Source organism: Octopus sinensis, linkage group LG8 (genome assembly GCF_006345805.1).
Source record: "Octopus sinensis linkage group LG8, ASM634580v1, whole genome shotgun sequence".
Lineage (NCBI taxonomy): Eukaryota > Metazoa > Mollusca > Cephalopoda > Octopoda > Octopodidae > Octopus > Octopus sinensis.
Genome location: NC_043004.1, coordinates 41,516,584 through 41,527,111, shown reverse-complemented (window position 1 = coordinate 41,527,111; position 10,528 = coordinate 41,516,584).

Genomic DNA, 10,528 nt, shown 5'->3' with positions numbered 1-10,528 from the left:
TTATTATTATTATTGTTATTATTATTATTATTATGACTATTACTATTACTATTATTACTATTTTTATTATTATTATTATTGTTGTTGTTATTATTATTATTGTTGTTGTTGTTATTGTTGTTGTTATTGTTGTTGTTGTTATTGTTGTTATTATTATTATTATTATTATTATTATTATTATTATTTCTATTACTATTACTATTATTATTATTTTTATTTTATTATTGTTGTTGTTGCTGTTATTATTATTATTATTGTTGTTGTTGTTATTATTATTATTATTATTAATATTATTATTATTATTATTATTATTATTATTAGTGCCAAAAATTGAAATCATTATTTTTATTTATATTATTATCATCATCATCATCATTATTATGATTATTACAGTTACTGTTGTTACTGTTGTTGTTGATCTTGTTGTTGTTGTTGTTAATTGTTTATTTCTTGCTGTTACACAGTTCATTGTTGTCGGGATTTCTATCATTTAGTTACTGTTATTATTAACGTTTTTTTTTCTATTCTTCATGAAATGTCATTATGATCACTTACTCATTTCATTGTTATAGAAATGTTTTATTTATAGGAATACACATTTGTTCTAATAGTATTTGATACTGTCATTGATGGAAACAAGCTCGTCTATCTATCTGTCTATCCTGACGTTAACGTTGGTGTTAGGACTTTCTTTCCAGGTCTTTTCGGTTTGAACGGCAGTTTTTAACAATTTCTAGGTAACTAAAAAATTTTAAACTTCGTATACTGGTAGAATGTGTTTATAAAACATCTTTTTCTCTTGGCTTTATTGAGAAACCTCTATAGTTTGTAAGATATTTGTTGTTCTTTTTCTGCAATTTTTGCGATTTCAACCAATCAAATACGTCTATTGAGGTAAAAAGCATTCTGTGCCGTATGAATATGTCCCTCGCTTAAGAAACAGATTGGGTTTATTTACATTTGTAAAGAAAAAAAGATACCCTTCCCCCCACCCCTAACCCTAACCCTAACCCTAAAAGACATTGAAATGCAATAGATCGATTCTAGGGTCATAATTATGGGTGACAATTTCATATGACACCGCTAGAAAAATAGTGCCGTTCAAACCGAAAAGATCCCTCTTTGCTGCTTGAAACACTCTCACCCTTTATCTAACAGTACTCTGTTGACTTACAAGGAAATGATGTAACACAGGGAATATAGAAAATGCATGAGTGTGTGTGTGAGGGGGTCAGGTCACTCATTGTGATAGAGGTAATAATATAATCCAGTACAGCCTGTCACTTGTTCGGGTCGTCGATGACCAACACGGCAATCTACCAAGCCTGCTTGGTAAAAGAGGTTGGTTTTCGTCAGATAACCTGCATGACGAGCAACAAACCTGTCAAAGGATAGATAGCTCAGCAGAGCCAACAGTCATCCAACAGGAAAACCACTGCTAGAAAGAAACATTGAAATGAGTCAATGTAGATGCAATGTGAGTCCTTTGTATGACTCTTGAGTCCAGCGAAAGTTTTGCACATTCTATTATATATATATGTATATATGTATGTATGTATGTATGTATGTATGTATGTATGTATGTATGTATGTATGTATGTATGTATGTATGTATCTATGTATGTACGTGTGCAAGTATGTATGTATGTATGTATGTATGTATGTATGTATGCATGTATATATGTATGTATGCATGCATGTATGTATGTATATGTGTACGTATGCATGCATATATATATGCATGCATGTATATATGTATGTATGTATATATGTATGTATGCATATATGTATTTATGTATTTATGTATGTACGTATGTATGCATATATGTATGTATGCATGCATGTATGTATGTAGGCATGTATGTATGTATGTGTATGTATGTATGTATGCTATATATCTTATTTGTGGATTAAGGCTATCAATGGCTTCATATAGAGAACGCCTTTAACAATTGTCAAACCTACCACATTGAACATCGGTGTTCGTCTTCATTTTAGATTAACATGGTAGACTTAAATGACAAATAATCAATTTTTATCCACGAATGCAGTATTGAGCACTCATTGTTCGATATTTACGTGTGCGTGTGTGTATTATTCTTTATTCATATATATATATATTTATTTACATTACAGTTTATTTATCTATATATATATATATATTATATATATATATTATATATATTATTATATATATATATATATATATATATATATATATAATATTATATATATTATATATATATAATACATATGATATTTATTCATATTATATATATATATATATATATAAATATATATATATATATTTACATATACATATTATATATAATATATATATATATATATATATATATTATATATATATATATATATATATATATATATACATACAAATATTCTATAATTTATAACATAATTTATAATTAGGGGTCAGCTATTTGCTTCACCATATAATATAATATTTTATTATAATTATGGAATATTTGTATAATTCTACCTATAAAGGTTATTTTACGTACGATCTACTTGATAAAATTATTAATTAATTGATTGATTAATTAATTAATTTAATTAATTATTTTACACTTTTTATTAATATATATATATATATATATATATATATATATATATATATATAATATGTATATATATATATATATAATATGTATATATATCTATATATAATATATATATATATATATATATTATATATATATATATATACATATACATATACATATATGTATGTATGTGTATCTATCTTTATATCTTTATATATATATATATATACATATACATTATATATATACCATTACATATACATATATATTCATACATATGTGTGTGTATGTGTATATATATATATACTATCTATAACATGTATATATATATAATATATATATATATATATATATAGATAATATATATATATATTATATAGTATATATATGTGCATATACTATATAGATATATGCACACACGCATACGGGGACAGACAGACAGACAGACAAGCTGGCAGACAAGCAGACAGGCAGGCAGGCAGATAGACAGATAGATAGATAGATAGATAGATAGATAGATAGATAGATAGATAGATAGATAGATAGATAGATAGATAGATAGATAGATAGATATGCATGCTTGCGGATATATGTATGTTTGCATGCATGTATGCACATGTAATGTGTGAGAGAAATCACAAAATGCAGGATTATGCAAATTTCCTTTCAAATAGCCAATTTAAGCAAAGATTTTAATACATATGCGGAACGAGAAACACGTATGTGTTAACTTAATAAAAAAGAATGCATAATTAAATCTCAAAGACGAAAATTGTTCCTACTACAAGAATATTTTCTTAAAAGACATTTCGATTCAACTCAAATACGCTATGCTAAATCGTGTATACCGTACAGTATTTGTAACTATTTTATCACCTTCTGCGTAAGTGTGTAAGTATGGATATATATGTTTATGTCTGTATCTGTATGTTTGCAATTGTATACGTTTTTATGTGTGAATTTGCATATATGAATATTAATATGTTTTTGTATGAGTGAGGTGAGAATGTGTTTGTATATTTGTGTGTGTGTGTGTGTGTGTGTGTGTGTGTGTGTGTGTGTGTATGTGTGTGTGTGTGTGTGTTCGAGCGCGTACATATGTCCTTCAACATCTTTCGTTTAATATGAACATGAGTGCGTAAGTGCCCATATGCATATATGCATGAGCATGTATCCTAATTTGAATATATGTATGTTCGCGTGTCCAAAACAATATCTATGCATATCAGGAGTGGCTGTGTGGTAAGTAGCTTGCTTACCAACCACATGGTTCCGGGTTCAGTCCCACTGCGCGGCATCTTGGGCCAGTGTCTTCTGCTATAGCCTCGGGCCGACCAAAGCCTTGTGAGTGGATTTGGTAGACGGATACTGAAAGAAGCCTGTCGTATATATATATATATATATATATATATGTGTGTGTGTGTGTGGTGTGTGGTGTGTGTGTGTGTGTGTGTGTATGTTTGTGTCTGTGTTTGTCCCCCTAGCATTGCTTGACAACCGATGCTGGTGTGTTTACGTCCCTGTCACTTAGCGGTTCGGCAAAATAGACCGATAGAATAAGTACTAGGCTTGCAAAGAATAAGTCCCGGGGTCGATTTGCTCGACTAAAGGCGGTGCTCCAGCATGGCCGCAGTCAAATGACTGAAACAAGTAAAAGAATAAAAGAATAAAAGTATACGTGTGTGTGTGTGTGTGTGTGTGTGCGTGTGTGTGTGTATGTATGTGGATTATTATGTGCATAAGTGCGTTTCTTAATAAATACAAACACGTAAGAGTGTGTGTGTGTGTGTTGTGTGTGTGTGTGTGTGTCTGTGTGTCTGTGTGTGTCTGTGTGTCGTTAGACTGCGGCCATACTAGGGCCCGGCCTTGAAGTATTTTAGACAAACGAATCGACCGCTGTATTCATTTTTGAATCCTGGTACTGCATTGGTAAAACCCCACCCTCGGCCTCTTTTACCGAACCGCTAAGTTACAGGAAATATAAACACATCACCAGAGATCAAGCGGTGGTGAGGGACCACACACACACATATCAATTTATGTATGTGCGTGCGCACGCGTGCATGTATGTATATATACACAATAGGCTTCTTTCAGTTTCCGGTTACCAAATTCACTCACAAGGCATTGGTCGACCCGAGGCTATAGTAGAAGACACTTGCTCAATGTATGAGTACGTATATTTGAATATAAACATGCTTAGGCGTGTGTATGTGTATGTATGAACCAATGTAAGGAGGCGCAATGGCCCAGTGGTTAGGGCAGCGGACTCGCGGTCGTAGGATCGCGGTTTCGATTCCCAGACCGGGCGTTGTGAGTGTTTATTGAGCGAAAACACCTAAAGCTCCACGAAGCTCCGGCAGGGATGGTGGTGATCCCTGCTGTATTCTTTCACCACAACTTTCTCTCACTCTTACTTCCTGTTTCTGTTGTACCTGTATTTCAAAGGGCCGGCTTTGTCACTCTCTGTATCACGCTGAATATCCCCGAGAACTACGTTAAGAGTACACGCGTCTGTGGAGTGCTCAGCCACTTACACGTTAATTTCACGAGCAGGCTGTTCCGTTGATTCGGATCAACCGGAACCCTCGTCGTCGTAACCGACGGAGTGCTTCCCCATGAACCAATGTATCTGTGAATAAAATGTGTGAGTGTATGAGTGTGTATGAATGTGTTTGAGTGTGAATATGTGTATGCGTGCGTGCGTGCGTGTAACTTCCTTGCCTTCCAGTCCGCCAGCGCGACGGACCACCATCTTTATTGATTTGTTTAGGCTAGAAAAGGTAGAAAAAGAGAGAAAAAAAGCTCCCTACTTTCCACTAGAAATCACGAGTGCCAATTTATATCTGGCATGAATGTCCATTCATCAGACTGTTTGTTCTGTTGGCTTTCTTTCTCACCACCAAAGACGAGGACGGGAGGACCGTTTTATTCTTTTTTTTTTTTTTTTTTTTTTTTTTCAGTTTGTAAATCCAAGTCAAATGTTAAAAGTAATTTGCCAAATATTAGTTTTTCAAATCGCTCCACAAGGTTCACTCAACTGAATTTTCCGCGTGCCATATGTTGCAGATGGTTACACAGGGAAAGTGATGGAAAAAAACATGTGGAAGTTGGAGTTGTGTGAGAGGTCCAGTTGCCTAGGTGGAGAGGATGAGAGAGAGTACGGAATACAAGGAAGTGAGAGAGGGAGAAGGAAACAAGGAGAGAGCTGAACAGAGAGAAATAGGGAAATATGGATAAATAGAGAGGAGAGTGCTTAAGAGCGTCGAAATTAAAGACGTGAGGGGAAGAGAGGAGGGGAAGGCTAGAGGAGGAAGAAAATAGGGGGTTGGTGTCATAAGGGCTAGCAAAAGAAAGGAAAAGGAAGAGAGGAAAAGATGAGGCGTGGAGGTGAGAAGGAAACAAAGGAGTAGAACTGGGGTAGGGTAGAGAATGAGATAATAATTCGAGGGAAGAGAGGGGTAGATATAAGTAGGAGAAGACTGGGAAGAGAAAAGATGGAGAGGATTCGCAGAAGAAAAAAGTGGATAGTTGTGAGGAAAGAAAAGAAGCTATGGAAAATAGGGGCGAAAACAGGGAGAAAAGAGTAGAAGGTTGAAAAGGGGGGAGCCAAAGAAGAGGGGGTGCGTGCGTGTATGTTCACCCCCAGTGCCAAAAAGTACTGTCGCTAAAACAGATTTAGTATCCAATCTGCATTTCCAGTAAGTGTGTATCCAAACAGCAGGGCCATATTGATTCATTGCGATTATAACACCACACTGTAAATTATATCTTTTTTTTTTTTTCATTGAATAATTTCAGTAATTAGATTGTTGCCATGTAGATAGATAGCTAGCAAGATAGATAGATAGATAGATAGATAGATAGATAGATAGATAGATAGATAGATAGATAGATAGATAGATAGATAGATAGATAGATAGATAGATAGATAGATAGATAGATAGATAGATATGTTTCTTTATTAGCCCCACAGAGCTGCACACAGATGGGACAGATTACAAAGTAGAGCTTTTCTTTGGGGGGGAGAGAAGAAGAAAAAAAAGGAAAAAAGGGAAAAGGGAATAAAACGATCAATAGGGATCATGTATCACAGTGTCATGGTGTAAAATGTAAAGGGGGAAGCAGATAAGGTTTATCCGTGGGAAGAAAAGCCTACAGAAAAGACCACGCTAACCTCGGTCAATGATGTTACATGTTACCATTTTTGTTTGCAAGTAGGTAACCCTCTGTTTTAAATTTTCCGGCTTCATAGGATTATAGATAGATAGATAGAAAGAAAGAAAGAAATAGATAGATAGATAGATAGATAGATAGATAGATAGATAGATAGATAGATAGATAGATAGATAGACAGACAGACAGACAGGCAGATAGATAGATAGATAGATAGATAGATAGATAGATAGATAGATAGATAGATAATAGATAGATAGATAGATAGATAGATATACAGACACACACATACATACATAAATACATACATACATACACACACACATACATACATACATACATACATACATACATACATACATACATACATACATACATACATACATACATACATACGTACATATATTCGTTATATTGGACCACTGAACTCAACATTTTTGTTTGGTTTTTTTTTTCATTCTCTCTCTACTTATTTCCTCTTATTCCTTCCTGTCGAGGAGCGTAGGCATGTTCTTGTTCAAGTTAGACCTGATCGCTGTCATTCCAGATGTAACAATTCCATCTTTTTTTTCCTTCGAACAGTTTGTAGGACTGTATTATCTCTACCCTTTCTTTTATGAAGTATAAGGTGTGAGTCGAGAAGGTGGGGATACGGCCATTTCATGCAGGACTAACACTACCTAGAAGCTCCTTTCTTTAGAGGAATATCAAATATAGTGGGAAAAGAAGACCAACAACACAAAAGACACTTGAAAAGTCAAGATGCTGGGGCTCATAACAAAGATGACGATGTCTTCACATTCTACCAGGATCGACTTTTCCTTTCATTCTTTCGGAGTCAAAATAGCTGGTGGTTTTATTGTTGTTGTTGTTGTTGTTGTTGTTGTTTGTTCTTCTTCTTCTTCTTTTCTTCTTCTTCTTCTTTTCTTTTCTTATTCTTTTCTTCTCTTCTTCTTCTTCTTCTTCTTTCTTCTTCTTCTCTTCTCTCTTCTTCTTCTTTTCTTCTTCTTCTTCTTCTTCTTCTTTTTCTCTTCTTCTTTTCTTCTTCTTCTTTTCTTCTTTTTCTCTTCTTCTTCCTTCTCCTTCTCCTTCTTTCTTCTTCTCTTCTTCTTCTTCTTCTTCTTCTTCTTCTTCTTCTTCTCTTCTTGGTGAGCTGGCAGAATCGTTTGCACGCCGAGCAGAATACTTAGCGGCATTTCGGCCGCTTTTACGTTCTGAATTCAAATTCCGCTACGGTCGACTTTGCCTTTCACCCTTTCGGGGTCGATAAGATAAGTACCAGCTGAGCGCTGGGGTGGTTGTAATCTACTCACCCATCCACCAAATCACCACAAAATTGCAAACTTTGTACCTATAGTAGAAAAAATTATATGTTTAGAGGCATTTTGTCCGTTACCAAGACCTGAATTCAGATATCGTCGAGGTTGACTTTACCTTTCATCCTTTTGGGGTCGATAAAATAAATACCAATCGATCACTGGGATCGATTTTATTTGACTTAGCCGCAACTCCGAACTTACTGGCCTTGTGTCAAAATTTGAAACCGTTTTTATATTGGTGACTGTGACAAAGATGATTAGGATGAATGGATTTGCATTAAGCATGCGCCTGTAGAATGGAGAACAACAGTTGGAGGAGTGATCATGCCTTTGGTGGGCAGGGTAATCCTGGATCTAGGAGGTTCCCTGATTAGCCCTGATTGGAGTTTCTGTATCAGGAGGACATCATTCACATACTGGCCTAGTGGTTAGAGCAGCGGACTCGCGGTCGAGGGATCGCGGGTTCGAATCTCAGATCGGGCGATGTGTGTGTGTTTCTGAGCGAAAACACCTAAGCTCCATGCGGCTCCAGCAGAAAGTAATGGCGATACTTCTGCTGACTCTTTCGCCACAACATTCTCTCACTCTTTCCTCCTGCATCTTGCAGCTCACCTACGATGGACCGGCGTCCCGTCCAGGTGGGGAACCTATACGCCAAGAAACCAGGAAACCGGCCCTTATGAGCCAGGCATGGCTCGAGAAGGAAAGAACATTCACATACTTTGTATACTATGTATGGTTCTATCTCATTTCACTGTTTCTTCCCTTTCATCATTAATATAAACCCCTACACAAATTTTAGACTAACCTTGTGATGTCCCTCTCATCCATGCCTCTGATGCAAATAAAAGAAATTATTATATAGGCGTAGGAGTGGCTCTGTGGTAAGTAGCTTGCTTACGAACCACATGGTTCTGGGTCAGTCCACATGCGTGGCACCTTGGGCAAGTGTCTTCTACTATAGCCTCGAGCCGACAAAGCCTTGTGAGTGGATTTGGTGGACGGAAACTGAAAGAAGCCCGTGTATATATGTATATATATTATATATATATATATATTATATAATATATATATATGTATGTATGTATGTATGTATGTACGTATGTATGTGTGTATGTATGTATGCATGTATGTATGCATGTATGTATGTATGTATGCATGCATGCATGCATGCATGTATGTATGTATGTATGTTTGTATATGTTTGTGTGTCTGTGTTTGTCCTCCCAACATCGCTTGACAACCGATGCTGGTGTGTTTACGTCCCCGTAACTTAGCAGTTTGGCAAAAGAGACCGATAGAATAAGTACTAGGCGTACAAAGAATAAGTCCTGGGGTCGATTTGCTCGACTAAAGCGCGATGCTCCAGCATGACCACAGTCAAATAACTGAAACAAGTAAAAGAGTATATAAATTCCATCATTAGATGGGTCACATTAGAAATCATAAAACGTATTTCTTCTTAACGCATATCGTATCAACTTTTAATCATTTTTACAAAACATGAATAATTTCTATAGCTTTTACTTATAGAAAAGTAAAACTATAAACTGATTTCAAATTTGGTATGAGGCCAACAATTTCGAGAGAGGGGATAAGTCGATTACATCGACCCCAGCGTCGACCGGTTCTTGTTTTATCGACCCCGAAGAGATGAAAGGCAAAGTCGACCACGGTGGAATTTGAACTGAGATCGTAAAGACGGACGAAAGGCCGCTAAGCGTTTTAACCTGGCGTGCTAACGATTCTGCCAGGTCGCCGCTTTTGTAAAACTAAATTCCACCAAGTTCATTATAGATTTCTTGCTGGTATCAAAAGGAACCGCTTTTGTGTTGAAGCAACAGTAGTGATTCTTGGTCGTCGTCTGTTGGTCGTAATTTTGGTAACCTTGGTGGTGGTTGGGGTTATATCAGCTAAGCTGTGGCTGTGACAGCAGCAGTAGCCGTAGTAAAGGGCTGTTGATTGTGGCAACAACAGTGGTCAGTTCTCTGGCACATATTCGTAGAAAATTTGCCTTTCATCCTCTCAGGGTCGATAAATAAAGTACCAGTTTCGCACTGGGTCGATGTAATCGACTTAATCCCTTTTTCTGTCCTTGTTTGTCGCCTCTATGTTTTTTTTAGCCCCTTGCGGGTAGTAAAGAAATATATATATTGAAAGTATTCAAGGCAGATAACACAAGGCACCGATTATCGCTGCAGATAGAGTAGTTTCCCTTGGGATACAATTTACTTCTTCATAAGCAATCAAAGGGGAATGTCCCAAAAATGTGTTGACCTCGTAGAAAGTAACTACCGAAAATGGTAGAGTCCAGATACTACTTTTCATCACTTATGACATCGGCTGACTATTGAAAGACATTTTGCGTTTCATAAATGCGTTGTTGATATCGCCGTTGTTTAGTCCAAGATCAGCTTGGTAGAGCATTCTATGAGAAGTATTCTGGATTACATAAACAGCAACGAATTA